Here is a 17,533-nt window from a genome sequence, read left to right as displayed (position 1 = left end):
GCTGCTCTCCTGAGAGCAGAGCTGCTTCCCAGCTGCAGCCTGAGCCCCAAACCTCCCCAAACCTCCCCAAACCTCCCCAAACCTCCCCAAACATCCCCAAACCTCCCCAAACCTCCCCAAACCTCCCCAAACATCCCCAAACATCCCCAAACATCCCCAAACATCCCCAAACCTCCCCAAACCTCCCCAAATATCCCCAAACATCCCCAAACATCCCCAAACCTCCCCAAACATCCCCAAACCTCCCCAAACATCCCCAAACCTCCCCAAACATCCCCAAACCTCCCCAAACATCCCCAAACCTCCCCAAACCTCCCCAAACATCCCCAAACCTCCCCAAACATCCCCAAACATCCCCAAACCTCCCCAAACCTCCCCAAACATCCCAAACCCCCAGTCCTGCCCAGAACAGGTTTGCTCCTGTGTACTGGGATGAGGGGGCAGTTTGCTGCTCAGCACAGTGACTTCTCTGACATCACTCACAAACCACCACAAATACACAGAGCTGGTTAAAAACAGAAAAAGCCAACACAAGCCCCAAGAACCAGAGCAAAGCCTGACAGGAGCAGCAGGTGTGACACAAAACCCGAGCAGAGAGGGGAACTGAGCACAGCAGCACTGAGCTGTAAATCTGAGAGTGTGCACAGAGCAGGGGGAGCTCAAACCGTGCATTTCCTACAGCAGCTGCTGGGGAACCTGCTCACAGCAGCCTGGCAGGGAGGCAGCAGAAATCAGTCTGTGTCCATGGGGAACTAAAATCACCCTCTGTGTCCAAGGGGAACTAAAATCACGCTCTGTGTCCAAGGGGAACTAAAATCACGCTCTGTGTCCAAGGGGAACTAAAATCACTCTGTCCCATGGGGAACTAAAATCACTCTGTGTCCCATGGGGAACTAAAATCACTCTGTGTCATGGGGAACAAAAATCACTCTGTGTCCCATGGGGAACTAAAATCACTCTGTGTCCTATGGGGAACTAAAATCACTCTGTGTCCCATGGGGAACTAAAATCACTCTGTGTCCCATGGGGAACTAAAATCACTCTGTGTCCTATGGGGAACTAAAATCACTCTGTGTCCCATGGGGAACTAAAATCACTCTGTGTCCCATGGGGAACTAAAATCACTCTGTGTCCCATGGGGAACTAAAATCACTCTGTGTCCATGGGGAACTAAAATCACTCTGTGTCCCATGGGGAACTAAAATCACTCTGTGTCATGGGGAACTAAAATCACTCTGTGTCCTATAGGGAACTAAAATCACTCTGTGTCCATGGGGAACTAAAATCACTCTGTGTCATGGGGAACTAAAATCACTCTGTGTCCTATGGGGAACTAAAATCACTCTGTGTCATGGGGAACTAAAATCACTCTGTGTCCCATGGGGAACTAAAATCACTCTGTGTCCATGGGGAACTAAAATCACTCTGTGTCATGGGGAACTAAAATCACTCTGTGTCCCATGGGGAACTAAAATCACTCTGTGTCATGGGGAACTAAAATCACTCTGTGTCCCATGGGGAACTAAAATCACTCTGTGTCCCATGGGGAACTAAAATCACTCTGTGTCATGGGGAACTAAAATCACTCTGTGTCCCATGGGGAACTAAAATCACTCTGTGTCATGGGGAACTAAAATCACTCTGTGTCCCATGGGGAACTAAAATCACTCTGTGTCATGGGGAACTAAAATCACTCTGTGTCATGGGGAACTAAAATCACTCTGTGTCATGGGGAACTAAAATCACTCTGTGTCATGGGGAACTAAAATCACTCTGTGTCCTATGGGGAACTAAAATCACTCTGTGTCATGGGGAACTAAAATCACTCTGTGTCCTATGGGGAACTAAAATCACTCTGTGTCCACGGGGAACAAATCTGGGCAAGGAAAGGAAACACCAGGCAGGAGAGGTGCTGGCCATGTCTACAGGACAGGGTCTGGGCAGGATTCTAAGAAATTCAGGACCTTACACCCCAAAAGGAGGAAATTCAGGTGAGAATGGGAATCCCTCCCATCCATGGGATCCTGGGGTCACTGTGCACCCCAATGCCCCTGGAGGCACAAACAGGGCTTGGTGCTTCCCTCCCAGAGGAGACCTCTGCAAAATTCCAGATTTCTGTCCCCTCTGCAATTCCAGATTTCTGTCCCCTGAGTGCTCAGAGCAGCTCTGCCCTCTGCAATTCCAGATTTCTGTCCCCTGAGTGCTCAGAGCAGCTCTGCCCTCTGCAATTCCAGATTTCTGTCCCTCTGCAAAATTCCTGATTTCTGTCCCCTCTGCAATTCCAGGTTCCTGTCCCTCTGCAATTCCTGATTTCTGTCCCCCTGCAATTCCAGATTCCTGTCCCTCTGCAATCCCAGGTTCCTGTCCCTCTGCTGTCCCTGTCACTGCTCAGGGGACACAGCCAGCATCCCTGGCTCTGGGACAGAGCAGCTCTCAAACCTGCAGGGCCAGGGCAAAAGGTGTGAGCAATGACAGAGAAATGCCCTGGGACCTGCTGAAGCCTCTCCCAAACCTTCCCCAGAGTTGTAGGTTGGGTTCTTGGCTTTTTTTGGGTTTGTCACATGGGTTTGTCCGTGATCTGTGCCTAACAGACCCAGCTCCTGCATTTCACTGAGCTCTCAGAGGCTCAAGAGCTCTGTAAATAAGGGAAATGTGATGGGGGCTCTGACATAAAACAGCTTTATAGGTCTTGCTTCCTTTAGCTCTGCTAAAATAATGAAGAATTAGGGTTTGCTGAGAAGCTTCTCCCTTAAAAATCACCTATATATAGATGAAAGATGAAATCTGCCACATGTCTCCATGTTAAAAATAGCTGCAGTATTAAAAATTAAAAGTATCCTACAAAGAACTGTCATTATTAGCAGTTCTAATGCCAAGTTAAAAATTAAATCCAATCAGCACAGAAAAAAAACATTTGGAAACTCTTTTAAAAATGAAAGAGACAAGGATTAGCTACCATAAAATACAGAATCAATTGTATGAAGTGGAAATTTGCTTCCCAGAAAAAAAAAAAATCCCTTTCTGTTAGTGAGGTGTAGCTGGAGCAGGAGCAGGAGGTGGTGTGGATCTTTAGATCAAATCAGCAATTCCCAGGCAGTGATCCTGCCACAGGGCAATCCAGCTGCAGGCTCTGCTCACTGTGGTTGCTGATGGAGGGTGATGAACCTGAACCCTGAAATCCCCCAGGAAATTCTCCAAACCTGAGAGGTCCCTGCACTGCCCCAGCCCAGGCTCCAGCTCTGTCTCATCCTGCTCCCAGTGCCTCATTTCAGGGGTTTCTTCACAGATTCACCAGGCAGCTCTCCTGAAATCCATCACAGAGTGGAACCTGCATTGCACTCTGCTGCAAATGAAACACCTGAGAACAGCGAGCTCTGGGAGGGGCAGAAAGAAAAATGAGAATGAAGGTAAGAACTGCAACGTTTCACTGGAGAATGAAGATAATTGCACCCACTCACCATAAAATGAGAACCTGAGGAGAGCACTGGAAGTCACAAAATATTTGGATTTGAAGTATTAAAAATGTAAAGGATCTGAGGATCTCTGAGCTGTCCCAGGGGTGTTCTCTATTCCCTTTCAGTTCCTATTACTATTGCACAGCAAAGCTGGGAAATTCACATTATTACAGAGTAATTCCTGTCCAGGCTGCCCCTCCTGGGCAGGACTCTGAGCAGCACCACAGACTGGAAATGGGTCCCAGAGACAACCAGCCTGCCAGGCCCTGAACTTCTGTAAATTACAAATAAAGGGGAATACCTGGAGCTCAGCCTCTGCCCCCCTCCCAACCTGCTTATCCTAAAGTGGCAAATTGCTTCAGGAAACAGAGTTATATTTATATATTGTTTATAGTTTTGACACCTTTTCAAGCTCAAAACAAAGGAATTGAGCAGACTGAAGATTTGAGCTTTAAAAAAAAAAATTTACACACTCAGGAAGGTTTTTTTAATCCCTGATAGACAGGAGGTGTTGGGCTGCTTTGTGTGGTCCCTTCTCACAGAAAGTGAAAGGCTCATTCCTGCCACTGGAAAACAGAATTCAGCTTCTGCATTATCTCCTGCATCTTCTCCTTCCTCAGGAATAACAGGATCTGAGATGCTTTGGGGTTTGCTTTATTGTGCCAAGGATATCTGAATTGTATCTCCTCGGTTACATGCCAGATAAAAACTGCCAGGATGGTTTTCTCTGACTGTCTTCATGGTGCTTATACTTCAGGATGTCTTTATCTTCAGGATACTGTAGCTGGTAAAACATTATTTTCCCTGTGAAACCGGGTTACTGCTTCATTATTGAATTCTGATTTTTGTGTGAAGGCTACAGAGCAACTCCTTCAACAGTGCAACAAAAAAAACCAGCAAAACAAAACAAAGAACCAAACCCAGAGGAAAGTGTTTCCCAGAGAATGAACAGCTCATACTCATAATAAACCTAAGGATAATATTTATTTCTATTTATACTTATGGCATCCCTCCACAGCCCCAGCTCCAAACCAGGTTCCCAGGGCAGTTCAAGGGACATTTAAGAGACATTTCCTGGAGCCCAGCTCAGCTCCACCTCCCCACTGCCACCAGAGCTCTGCTTTCCTCCATCCTCCCTTGTCTGCCAGCACCCTCTGCTTGTCTGAGCTGATTTGGAGGAGAAAACCTGGGAGCCACAAGCACAGGGCACTCAGAGACCCCTGAGCCCTTCAGGCAAAGATTGTTTCACTCCCAGGCAGGAGTGCTGGTTTGGTTTTAAACAGTACTGGAAAGAATAAACCTGCAGAGCATCACCTACCAAGCTGAGTTTATATTCCAAGGTTTTGACATCATGTCTTGGATTAAAGGTTAGACTTTAACCCAGACATCTGGGGCTGGGTTTATCCTACTGGAAGACAAACTAAAAACAACTGCTGCCCATCCCAAAGTCAGGAGCTGACAGGCTGTTTCCATTGTTCCACACAACAATCCTGTGGAAATGAGCTTCAAGGAACGTTTTCACTCCAGCTTTTGTTAAAGAAGAATGCTAATCATTGCCATCCTGCATCCCAATTACTCACTGCCTCTCAACTTCATTAACAGCTCGAGAATCAGCACAGGAACACGAGTGCAGAGGCAGAAATAAGCACAGCAAACATTCTGAAGGCTGCTCTCCCTGCCAAGGAGAGCTCAGGGACAGGAGCCCTGGCACTGACCCACAGCCCCGGGGCCACCATCCCTGGGGGACCATCCCTGTGTCACCATCCCTGGGCCACCATCCCTGGGGGACCATCCCTGGGGGAGTATCCCTGTGTCACCATCCCTGGGGGACCATCCCGGGGCCACCATCCCTGTCTCACCATCCCTGTGTCACCATCCCTGTGTCACCATCCCTGTGTCACCATCTCTGTCTCACCATCCCTGGGGGATCATCCCTGTGTCACCATCCCTGTCTCACCATCCCTGTCTCACCATCCCTGGGTCACCATCCCTGTGTCACCATCTCTGTCTCACCATCCCTGTGTCACCATCCCTGTGTCACCATCCCTGTCTCACCATCCCTGTGCCACCATCCCTGGGGGATCATCCCTGTGTCACCATCCCTGTCTCACCATCCCTGTGTCACCATCCCTGTCTCACCATCCCTGTCTCACCATCCCTGTGTCACCATCCCTGTCTCACCATCCCTGTCTCACCATCCCTGTCTCACCATCCCTGTGTCACCATCCCTGTCTCACCATCCCTGTGCCACCATCCCTGGGGGATCATCCCTGTGTCACCATCCCTGTGTCACCATCCCTGTCTCACCATCCCTGTGCCACCATCCCTGTGTCACCATCCCTGTCCCACCTCAGGCCCTGCTCCCATCATGGGGGAGGAGCAGCTCGGGAGCAGCTGAGGCTCACAAGAACTGTCAGAGATAAAACTGACTGCCCTCCTTAGCTGAAGCCCTGAGCCCACTCTGGCTCACAGCTGGGGCTGCCCTGCCCTGCTCAGGAATCTCCTCCTCACACAGCTGAGCCAGCTGCTCTCACACCCAGTTACCTGCAGGCAGGGTACTGGTGTAAAACTCACAAACATCATTTCATCCACAGGAAGGCAGAGGGTGGACCTGCTGCAGTGAGGACACACAGGGACAGCAGAACACTGGATGCACAGCTGAGTGCTCATTTAGGAGCAGATTTTAATTCTGACCTTCACAAATGCAGGAGTGTACACACACAACATGGCTCCAGAGAAAGGATATTTATCCATCAGGTTCAACTGAGCTTCTATAAATAATGCAGAAGCAAAACACTAACTGGCTGTTGCAGAGAAACTTTGCATTTCACAACTCTTCTCCTCCTGGGTGCTAGCTGGGGTTGATCCTGGCTAATCCAGGAGTGCAGCATCTGCCCAAGCAGCCAGTGCACAGCTCCCAGAAAAAGCACCAGCTCTTTTTTAACCTCATTTTCTGTGAGAAAGAGCTCAGACACCTTCACTGTCCAACCATCCATCCATCCCTCTATTACTTCATTTCTCCCAGGCAGCCTCTGCAAATTTCAACCATGTCTTAAGACAGGAAAGTGCCTCAAAAATCCTGATTGTAAAATGCCACCCAAACCAAAATCCAGGCAGAGAGAGATCCAGTCCAGAGGTGGGACAGCAATACCTCCCCAGGAGCCAGGGGCCCTGCACCCCTCCTGTGCCCTGAAGAGGGTGGGCAGCACCCTCTGACTGGGAGATAATATCTTCTAGACAGGAAGACAGATGTTATCTTTAGGGAGAAATTCACCCAAAATCTGCAATACAGGCTCCTGGAGAACCTGGCTTTCAGGAGAGAGCAGTGGGAAAGGCATCAGGAAGCTGAATGAAGTTATTCCACTGATTCCTTCCAGCAGCTGGAGCAGATGGTTCCCAAACCTCAGCTGAGAGGAATCCATATCAAAGCACTGCTGCTGGTTCAGCTGCTTTCCAGAGGGAGAGGGATCACAGAGAACAGTCCTGGAGGGACTCCAGGCTAAAGTTGATGTTTACAAACAAGATCCTGCCTCAGGGTTTTGCTACTTAAGAGTCCCTAAGAAGTGTGAGTTTGGGACAGTGTTCAGAAACATTGACATCTTAAGAAAAATTATAAATGCTGAGCCAGACCCAGCCATTCCAGTAATTTAAACAGAATATTTGCTTAGCAGAGGTCATAAGCAAACAAAGGACAGTCCACAGGGCTTTTTGTGTGGGAGCAGAATATGGGAAATGCTTTTCTCCTGAGTGGGACCTGACAAGCTCCTGGTTTGTGCCCTGGGAGGCAGATCCAGCTCAGGGCCTGATCTCCCCTCCCAGGGCTCAAGGTGAGCCTTGCCTAACACTTGATTTCCTAGAGGATCTTCAGAAAGGGAAATTACATCCCTGAAAACAGCTAAAAAAGAATCCACTGTCATTCTGAGTGAAGGTCATCCCAAACTGGTGAGACAAATGTTCCTCTTATTTCTGTATAGATTGCTCTGGGTACTGATGTGAACTTCCCTCCCTCCCAGCCCTGTCTGTTCAGGGGCAACAATTCACTTGTTCCACACTGGGAATAATTCACTTGTTCCACACTGGGAACACACGTGCTTCCCAAAACTTCTCTGCACTAAGAGCAGGGATGAGATCCTCCCTTACCCCAGATTGAAACAAGGAGCAAATGGGGGTGACTGTAACACACACACACAGCCCAGGCACACTGGGACACGGCCAGAAACACTCACACACACTGAGACACACTGAGATACAGCCAGAAACACTCACACACACTGAGACACACTGAGATACAGCCAGAAATACTCACACACACTGAGACAGAGCCAGAAACACTCACACACACTGAGACACGGCCAGAAACACTCACACACACAGACACAGCCAGAAATACTCACACACACACTGAGACACACTGAGACATAGCCAGAAATACTCACACACACTGGGACACACTGAGACACAGCCAGAAACACTCACACACACTGAGACACACTGGGACACAGCCAGAAACACTCACACACACTGGGACACACTGGGACACAGCCAGAAACACTCACACACACTGGGACACACTGGGACACAGCCAGAAACACTCACACACACTGAGACACAGCCAGAAACATTCACACACACTGGGACACACTGGGACACAGCCAGAAACACTCACACACACTGAGACACAGCCAGAAACACTCACACACACTGAGACACAGCCAGAAACACTCACACACACACAGACACAGCCAGAAACACTCACACACACTGAGACACAGCCAGAAACATCACACACACTGGGACAGAGCCAGAAACACTCACACACACTGAGACAGAGCCAGAAACATTCACACACACTGGGACAGAGCCAGAAACACTCACACACACTGGGACACACTGGGACAGAGCCAGAAACACTCACACACACTGAGACACAGCCAGAAACATCACACACACTGAGACAGAGCCAGAAACACTCACACACACTGAGACACAGCCAGAAACACTCACACACACTGAGACACAGCCAGAAACACTCACACACACACAGACACAGCCAGAAACACTCACACACACACTGGGACACACTGAGACACAGCCAGAAACACTCACACACACTGAGACACGGCCAGAAACACTCACACACACACAGACACAGCCAGAAACACTCACACACACTGAGACACACTGAGACACAGCCAGAAACACTCAGGCACACACTGAGACACAGCCAGAAACACTCACACACACACTGAGACACGGCCAGAAACACTCACACACACTGGGACACACTGAGATACAGCCAGAAACACTCACACACACACAGACACAGCCAGAAACACTCACACACACACAGAGGCAGAGCCAGAAACACTCACACACACTGAGACACACTGAGACACAGCCAGAAACACTCACACACACTGAGACACGGCCAGAAACACTCACACACACTGAGACACAGCCAGAAACACTCAGACACACCTGGGCACAGTTGGGACACTCACACAGGTATTATACAATAAGTGACATATCACATATCCTGTATGTGATAATGATACATGGCATACCCTATATATAATCAGTGAAATGAGGAATATATATATATATATATATGTGTGTGTGTGTGTGTGTATTTATATGTATAAAAATATATAATATGTGATATATCACATATTATAGATACAATATGCAATATATCACTTATCACATATAGGGTATGCAATATGTCACTTATTATATATAAGGTATGTGATGTGGAATGGAATGGAATGGAATGGAATGGAATGGAATGGAATGGAATAGAACATCAATTCCATGACATTCAGGAGTGCCCCTGAATGGACAGATGGCATCCCCTGCAGCACATTAGTAACAGGATTTAGTGGCCAGCACAAGGAGCTGTGTGCCAGAGCTCAGCCAGGCTGAAGAGCAGCACACCAAGCACACAGCTCTGCTGCTCCTGCAGCGCTGCTCACAGCCATTTTTAATTCTGAGCCCTGGGGAGAGAAGAATTAAAGCTGGCAGTCAGCTGGACAAACCTGGATGTGCACTGCACGTGCAGCACCCACCCCAGAATCCTGGCACCCCACACTGCAGCAATCCTCCGTGCCTGCAGTGCAGGGGCAGCAGGGGGACAGGGCACTGAGGGACAGCAGAGGTGGATGGGTGCTGCTCTCACCCCACACTCGTGCCTCTCTCAGGGCTGTCTGTGAAAGGCTCCTCACAAGCACACCCAGGCTGTGCCCCCTCAGTGCTCAGTGATGATGACTTGCTGCCACTGTGCTCATTATCTCCAGCAATTACTGCACTCTCATCTTCAGAGCCCTGAACGAGAGCAGAACTCACATCTACCCAGCTGCAAAGGTTCATTCAGGAATGAATGAAACCCCCTTAAAGGCACAGCAGCAGATCTCCCCTTGTTTCAGGGTCTCCATCTGCCCACCATCTGGGATGATCCTGGAGCAGGACCTTGCCCAGGGCAGTCAGCATTTCCAGGGTGTGGACACTGCTGAGGGCCTGGGCACATTTTAGCCAGGCCTTTTACACAAGTTCTGGGTATTTTTCTCAGGCCATGAAACTTTCTCAGCCTCAGCTGGGATTTTTCCCAAGCTAGAGGTTCCTTCTTTATTGTAAACACAAGAGGAAGAACCATACCAGAAATAAACACCTGAGAAAGCCAGGGAGAAAAGGTGTCTCCTTCCCTGAGCAATGATCTGTCTGCATTTTGTTTTGCACAAACTGCCTTATTTAAGGCAGTGGTTACTTTAATAAATTGTTCTTTCTTGCTCTTTCCTGCACCAAGGAAGGGTCTTGTTGGTGTTTTCTCACCACTCTGTAATCTCTCCCCACAGCACCAGGGTCCCTGGGAGAGCCCTTCACCCCAGCTCTGCTCAGCTCAAGAAGCATTTGGGAGATGCCCAGGGGCTCGGGGGGACCCCCAGCCCTGCTGGCCCCAGCTGGGGACACGGGGACAGCAGGAGGGCAGGACCCAGGGCAGGAAGCCAAAGGCACACTCAGCATCACACCCTGCAAGGTGCTCCTGGAGATATTGCTTGGGATTGATCTCCTTGCTCAGGGCCAGCAGGAGAGCATGTGCCATCCTCCTGAGGACAGATTGGGAATGCAAACCTAACAGATTCTCCTCTTCCCTTGCAGAATCAGATGATCAGCTGTGGCTTTAGTCCTGCCAAATTCTGTCAAATATAGCACAAAATTATACAGAACCATAGTAACTGCACTCCCACTATTGTTCTGGCTTAAAGAGGAGTTTGATTACATTAGGTAAATATTTGTCCTTATGTAATAGCTCCCTCCAACATTCTGAAAATTTTCTGTCTCCCAGAATTTAACTGAAGAGGGTGCTTTTATATGTCACTGCTCTGCCCCAAAATCAAGTACACTCTCTACCACCACGAGTATTAAACTGTGAGTCATGTTATTACAAGCAATAACAGTTATCCAGACAATTATGTAGTTGCAAATGCAGTTTTCCCATTAAATCTAGAAGCTCTAAGCAAATTCAGCGTCAGTAGGAATTGCAGCACCATCTCTGATGAGGCACACAGCAGTTATTTATTCACAGATTGTTAAGTTCTTATGGCCCTGGGACTTCCAGGAAGAAAGCAACAAAGAACTGACTCCCCATCTAAACACTGGCTCGTTCCTCATGTTGATATAATTATGAAGTTTCAGTCATTGCAAAGCTGTTCACACTGCTCCACATGCATTGCAAGATCTATGCTAACTGCAGTTTTTCCATTATAAAACTCGCTGGTGAAGTCACTGTTCTATTTCCAGCTCAGCTCTGGCACTGTGCAGATGCTCGCTGCTTAGTAAATAGAAATATTTTAATTTTTTTTTAGGGAAAAAAGAACATACTGAATCAAAAAGCTAGAGGCTTTTGATACCCTTTCTTCCAAGTCATTTCAAATAAGGTAATGAAATAAATGAATAATAAAGAGCAAACAGAAGCTTGTGTGATGACTCAACACAACAGGAGTCATGAGGAAAATGCTGAATTCCTGACTACACATTCCAACGTTGTAGCACAGGAATTACACACTGGAAAACTTCCACCTCCTAAAATAGGTGCTATCCACAGCCTAGCATCAATCAATGCTCTCTGGTACCTGCATTCCTCCTGGCACAGGCAGAGGGAGGAATCAGGATCTTGAGGCTTGGAAAGAAAGAACAAAGCCAGAAAGCTCTTGCAGCCCCTGCCCTGTGCTCAGCTCCAGCTGGGGTCTCTGGTCAGCCTCCAAGAGATGAAAAACATTTCAGCCCCATGCAAATGCAGCAGCTCCTTTTCCTAAAAATATCTGCTCCAAGAAATTAGTTCCCTTGTTTGGCTACATCCATCTGGATGCTCTGTGCATCCTGGAGCTGAGGTGATGGTCACCAACATTTGCTCAAACAAAGGAATAAAACAAGCAATAAAACAGATTTCTTGTGAAGCAATGACTGCTCCTACCTGAGGCACAGCTATGGAAAGAGTCCAGCTCAAACAGTCCCAACCTGCCAGCACAGCTCACAGTCCAAAGGCCTCACTCCCCACAGAGTCTGCAGGAATAAATTACTGACCCCAAAGCCAGGGCATGGGCATTGCTGACCCCACACCCAGGGCATTCCTGACCCCAAATTCAGGCTATTACTGACCCCAAAGCCAGAGCATTCCTGACCCCAAACCCAGGGCATTACTGACCCCAAACACAGAGCTTGGGCATTTACTGACCCCAAACCCAGGATATTTACTGACCCAAACGCAGGGCATTTACTGACCCAAACACAGAGCATTTACTGACCCCAAATTCAGGATATTTACTGACCCCACACCCAGGCCATTCCTGACCCCACACCCAGGATATTTACTGACCCAAACCCAGGGCATTACTGACCCCACACCCAGGGCCTGGTCATTTACTGACCCCACACCCAGGCCATTCCTGACCCCAAACCCAGGCCATTCCTGATCCCAAATTCAGGATATTTACTGACCCCAATCCCAGGCCATTCCTGACCCCAAACCCAGGCCATTCCTGACCCCAAACCCAGGATATTTACTGACCCCAAATTCAGGATATTTACTGACCCCAATCCCAGGCCATTCCTGACCCCACACCCAGGCCATTCCTGACCCCAAACCCAGGATATTTACTGACCCCAAATTCAGGATATTTACTGACCCCACACCCAGGCTATTCCTGACCCCAAACCCCTCTGCCCCCAGCCAGAGCTGCCCAGGATGGGAGCACTGAAGGCTGTGGGAGATGCTGACCCAGCACAGGGAGGGGCTGGAGGGGATGTATTTTATTTTAGGAGGCACATCTGGAAGGTGAGAATAGACTACTGCAGTGACAGAAGTGCTTTTTAAATCAGATCACACCTGTTCCACCCTCTCTGCTGCCAGGAGCAGCCAGCAGCACAGGGACAGCAGGGACAGGTGTTTGCTCTAAAGGACAATTCACTCTCTGGCCACCTGTACAGCACCAGTGTGGATATTCCACAGCAGCACTCAGCCCTGGCAAGCTCTGCTGGCAGCCAGAGCAGATGAAAAGCTGCTTTCTGAGCTGCTGTTTGCCATTCCTGCTCTCAACCACGTATTATTTAAAATTATCTGGAAGAGTTACAAATTACTCCAACCAGTTCTTGCAGCATGCAGGAATGTTCGACTGTGAGGAGATTATAAATGGATTTTCTTACAGCTGAGCAGCTCAAGCCCAACATTTAAATGTTGGTATAAAAATAAGCGAAACCAAATTGTATGACAGAGCTTGCTTTGTCAAAACACAAATGGCTCATAAAATATGTGTCTGGCATCAGAAGCAGTAGGTGATGTTTTTCAGACAAACCTTTTCAAGGAAAAATACCAATTAAAATTAACAAAAAGGCATTCAGAATTAGGATTTGATATTTTGTCTCTTGATTTCAAGTGGCAACAATTCTGAGGTTTATTAGACTTCTTTAAAGGTCAAAATAAAAAAAAAATTAGCTGGGCAAAATATTTTGTTCAAGACTTCACAACTTCCTAAAGTTACTGTTCCTCAGCTGAAAACTGCCCCAAAACCTCCTGTATTTATTTCTGCAGCTCCCCTATCTGCCACCTTTGTCTCCAGTGTTTCTCTACAGCCCACAAGCCAGAACACAGCATTGGTTTGGCTCTAACCCAAAGGGCCTTCACCCATGCAACTTATCAGAAGGTTTTTTGGATTTTAAGTCTTCCCAGCAGCTGTGATCCTTTGGCAGCTCGTGTGAGGAGAAGGGAAATTGAATTTCCTGGAAAAGAACCCACTCTGAAACATTTGTACAGAGCTGAGCAGCACTGCTGCCTGGCAGGGTGAGGAATGCCCAGGGTGAGAGTTTGTGCAGGATTACAGGGGATGGATGGTTCCTGTTGGGTGAGGGTTTGTACAGAATTACAGGGGATGGATGGTTCCTGTTGGGTGAGGGTTTGTACAGAATTACAGCCCCAAGGGATGGATGGTTCCCCTGGGGTGAGGGTTTGTACAGAATTACAGGGGATGGATGGTTCCTGTTGGGTGAGGGTTTGTACAGAATTACAGCCCCAAGGGATGGATGGTTCCCCTGGGGTGAGGGTTTGTACAGAATTACAGCCCCAAGGGATGGATGGTTCCCCTGGGGTGAGGGTTTGGCGTCACAGGAGCTGCTCCAACCCAGCAGGATCCTGACCTGCAGCACTCCTGCTCCTTCCTGCACTCCTGTGCCCCTGCCTTCCTCTAATTGCAGCCCAGAGCTATCACATCTCTGCCCTTGAGAGGCTGCCCTGATGATTCCAGAGGAATCAAAGCAACTGAAACAAGATCTGGACGTTCACTCCCAGTAAAGCAGAGAGTATTGGGCAGCAATTGTATCAAATTATGATCAGTTTTATCCCTCCAGAAAAGGCCTCACAAATAACCACAGGCCTGTGAGTACAAATTTTTCTACTCAAGTGGATATGAAGTGTTTAGTTCTTTGATAGTGAGGAGGGTTTGATGTTCTCCTGCTCTGTCAAAGAGAGATGCAAAGCCCTGCATCCACTCAGCTCCACTGTGGTCACCCACAAGAACTCGTTTTTGGCAAGAGAGCAGACACCAGGGGACACAGCCTCGATCTGCAGCAGCCTCAAAAGGCTCCTGTGTTACACACAGCCCTGAAGGGAAGGAGACAAAAAGGGAAAAAGGAAAAAAAGAGCTTAAGCTGAGATAAAGCTGAGCACCCCAAAAACCCTTACTACAATCTATTTACACAGCTCCTGCTGGGGCTCTTTGGGTGGACAACTGTTTTATTTATTTTATACAATGCTCTACACTTCACATTCCAGCAATCTACCTGAGCAACTCAGTTTTCTCCTGAGCAGAGGAACGAGCAGGAGCCAAGCCCTGCTGCAGCCAAAGGAGCCCTTCCTGCCCACAGAACACTTCTTTGGCTGAGTCTCTATTTTCCATTCTGTGCGTTTCCCACCTTGTCACAAAGCCTGTCTCCAGCTCAGACCTTCCCCACACTCTGCACAGTCGGATATTCTCCATCACTGCACCTCAGCAGGGGCACAGCTCATCTCTGCACCTCTGCAAACACCTGCCTGTCCACCCCAGGACCCCAGCAGCAACAGGAGCTCACCCTGATCCCCAAATCCAGCTACAATGAATTACTGAAAGAAAATTAAATAGAAGTTGTACAGCAGGATTTCTTGCTGGCCCTTCAGGCTGCACTCTGTCTTACATTACACAAGCCATAAAATATTTAAAGTGACCATGTCTACACAATTACACATCATTCAGCAGGAGGAACACACTGCTCAGTGACATAAATCATGCTGGCATTTGTGTCTGTGCAGGACTAATACTAAACATAATTACCATACTTCTGTTTCCTTCTGGGAGGAACTATCAGCCCAAAGAGTGCAAGGTGCCAAGCAAGGACCACCACCACTGCCCGTGCCTCAGCACCCAGCCCTAACTCTGTGCCCTCCCCTCTTGGCTCAGAGACCTCACAGCAATTTACCAAAGAGAAAAAAATATTAACTTCCCTCATAACAGATTAAATAAAGAGCAAGTGAAACCCATTGTCCTGTAGACCAGAGCTGTGTGCTCTGGATTTTTCTGCCCTGCCTTTTTAGGTTGTTTTAAATAACCTCAGGGGGTTCTGGTTTATTATGTCTAAAGGAAGTATTTTCTGTTCTGTTCAGCTTCTCTCACATTTAAGGCTATCATCAGTCATATTGATTTTTCATGGACTAACTAGACTGAAGAAAGGAATGATGTGTTGTTCCTCACACAGAGTTGTTCCAAAGGTTTCTTTGCTCAGGGCAGGATGTGGTGGAGGCTGTGCTGCACTTGTTGCTGAGCAATGCAAATTCCTCCTGCATCCCACACACATCCTCTGCAGGATGCAGGAAATGCAGCTGCTGCAGTGCTCCAGCATCCAGGGCATCAGGGCTGGGAGGGAAAGGAGAGCAGGGAAGGAAAGCAGAGCACAGGGAAGGAAAGGAGAGCAGGGAGAAAAAGCAGAGAAGGGAAGGAAAGCAGAGCAGGGAGAAAAAGCAGAGTACAGGAAAGGAAAGCAGAGTACAGGGAAGGAAAGCAGAGCACAGGGAGAAAAAGCAGAGAAGGGAAGGAAAGCAGAGCACAGGGAGAAAAAGCAGAGCACAGGGAAGGAAAGGAAAGCAGGGAAGGAAAGCTGAGCACAGGGAAGGAAAGCAGAGCACAGGGAAGGAAAACAGAGCAGGGAAGGAAAGGAAAGCAGGGAAGGAAAGCAGAGTAAAGGAATGAAAAGCAGAGTAAAGAAAAGAAAAGCAGAGTGCAGGGAAGGAAAGCTGAACAGACACATTTGATATCCAGTGTGGGCCATGCAGCTCCACAACCTGCCTGAGCCCCAGGCAAGGGCACTTTCGGTAGACACCATCTGTGACAATTTGAGATGATTTTTTTTCCCCAGTAAAATTCCAGACAGAAACACAACATTAGAAATTCCCTGATCTAGAGCATGAAACTGTCTCCAAGGCAGGGGAAGGGGAGTCATGGAAGCACTGCACAGCCCCAGTGCCTGGCAGGCAGGCAGTCAATGCAGCAGTTCCCCAGCTCTGGGATGAGCTGCTCCAGCTGGCACTGGGCTGGCAGGAGTGGGGGACAGGCAGAGCCCTCCCAGCTGTGCAGTCTGTGACTGAAGCTGGGAGGGTGTTTATGGAATAAGGTGTCACTTCAATACTGCACTACTCAGAAGTGTCAGAAGTGCAGCAGCAAAACCAAAATGAATTCAAGTCATCTCCTGAACCACTGGCTTGGAGCAAGAGGACACGAGGAGCACTGACAGCTCTGGAGCCCAAACCTCAGGAGGGGCTGATGCATCTCCTCAGAGCTGCTCTGCCCCACCTGGCACAGCTCAGCCACTGACAAATCTGTGCTTACAGGTTCTCATCCCTTCCATCCTACCAGAGCCAGCAGATTCTCTAATTCTGTCCCTCTCCCAGGTGGGACCCCCTCCTCTATTCTGTTATTTTCTTGGTTTTATTTTGTCTGTTATGCACAGTTCAAAAAGGAACATAATTAAAAATTTACTCTTCAGAACCAAGTTTTTATCTTTTTCCCCACAGATCCAGTGGAGAGAAGAGGAGAGAGGGAAGATGAACAGAGGAAAAAAAAAAAAAAAAAAACCAAAGAAAAAAAATACTTCCTGTCACATAAATAATGAAAAAGATGCTCAAAGACTGAAATTTTCACATGCAGCTTTTGAAGTTATTTTTTACTTCTTTATATTTTGTTGCATGCTCTACCTGCTGTTTTTTTCCCCTTAGGTAGCTTGACAAGTACCCTTTAAAAATAAGATTTTTAAAAGGCAATCCAAGAAGTTTTGACTGATCTTGTCCAAATAAAAGGAAGATTCTTTTCCTTGAGCATGCAAACTGCAATCCTTTGAACAAAAGGCACTTGGCCACATGATGCCAAACCCTCCCTGGGCTGAGAGCTCACACAGTGAGGGCTCCATCCACAGGAGCACCAGTGCAATGGGAGGAAAAACCGAATTTACACTGAAACCAGGCTGCTGCTCTGCCAGGCACAGCACACAAACCCTGGGGCCAGGAGGGA

The 17,533-nt window shown here is 48.1% G+C and overlaps 1 protein-coding gene and 1 long non-coding RNA gene across 3 annotated transcripts in view; one reads left to right on the top strand and one right to left on the bottom strand.

Annotated features, from left to right (window-relative positions):
* FGF13 (fibroblast growth factor 13) overlaps positions 1-17,533 on the bottom strand; it is a 152,439-nt gene that overhangs the window by 99,574 nt on the left and 35,332 nt on the right. The gene's annotated exons all lie outside the window — the stretch shown is intronic.
* Positions 1,889-17,278, top strand: LOC130252965 (uncharacterized). The gene is made up of 3 exons (XR_008840478.1): positions 1,889-1,991; positions 3,287-3,407; positions 17,041-17,278. It is a non-coding gene; the product is annotated as an uncharacterized LOC130252965 (long non-coding RNA).

The sequence above is a fragment of the Oenanthe melanoleuca genome, chromosome 4A (genome assembly GCF_029582105.1).
Source record: "Oenanthe melanoleuca isolate GR-GAL-2019-014 chromosome 4A, OMel1.0, whole genome shotgun sequence".
In the NCBI taxonomy this organism is placed as follows: domain Eukaryota; kingdom Metazoa; phylum Chordata; class Aves; order Passeriformes; family Muscicapidae; genus Oenanthe; species Oenanthe melanoleuca.
This window is presented reverse-complemented; position numbering and strand designations above follow the sequence as displayed.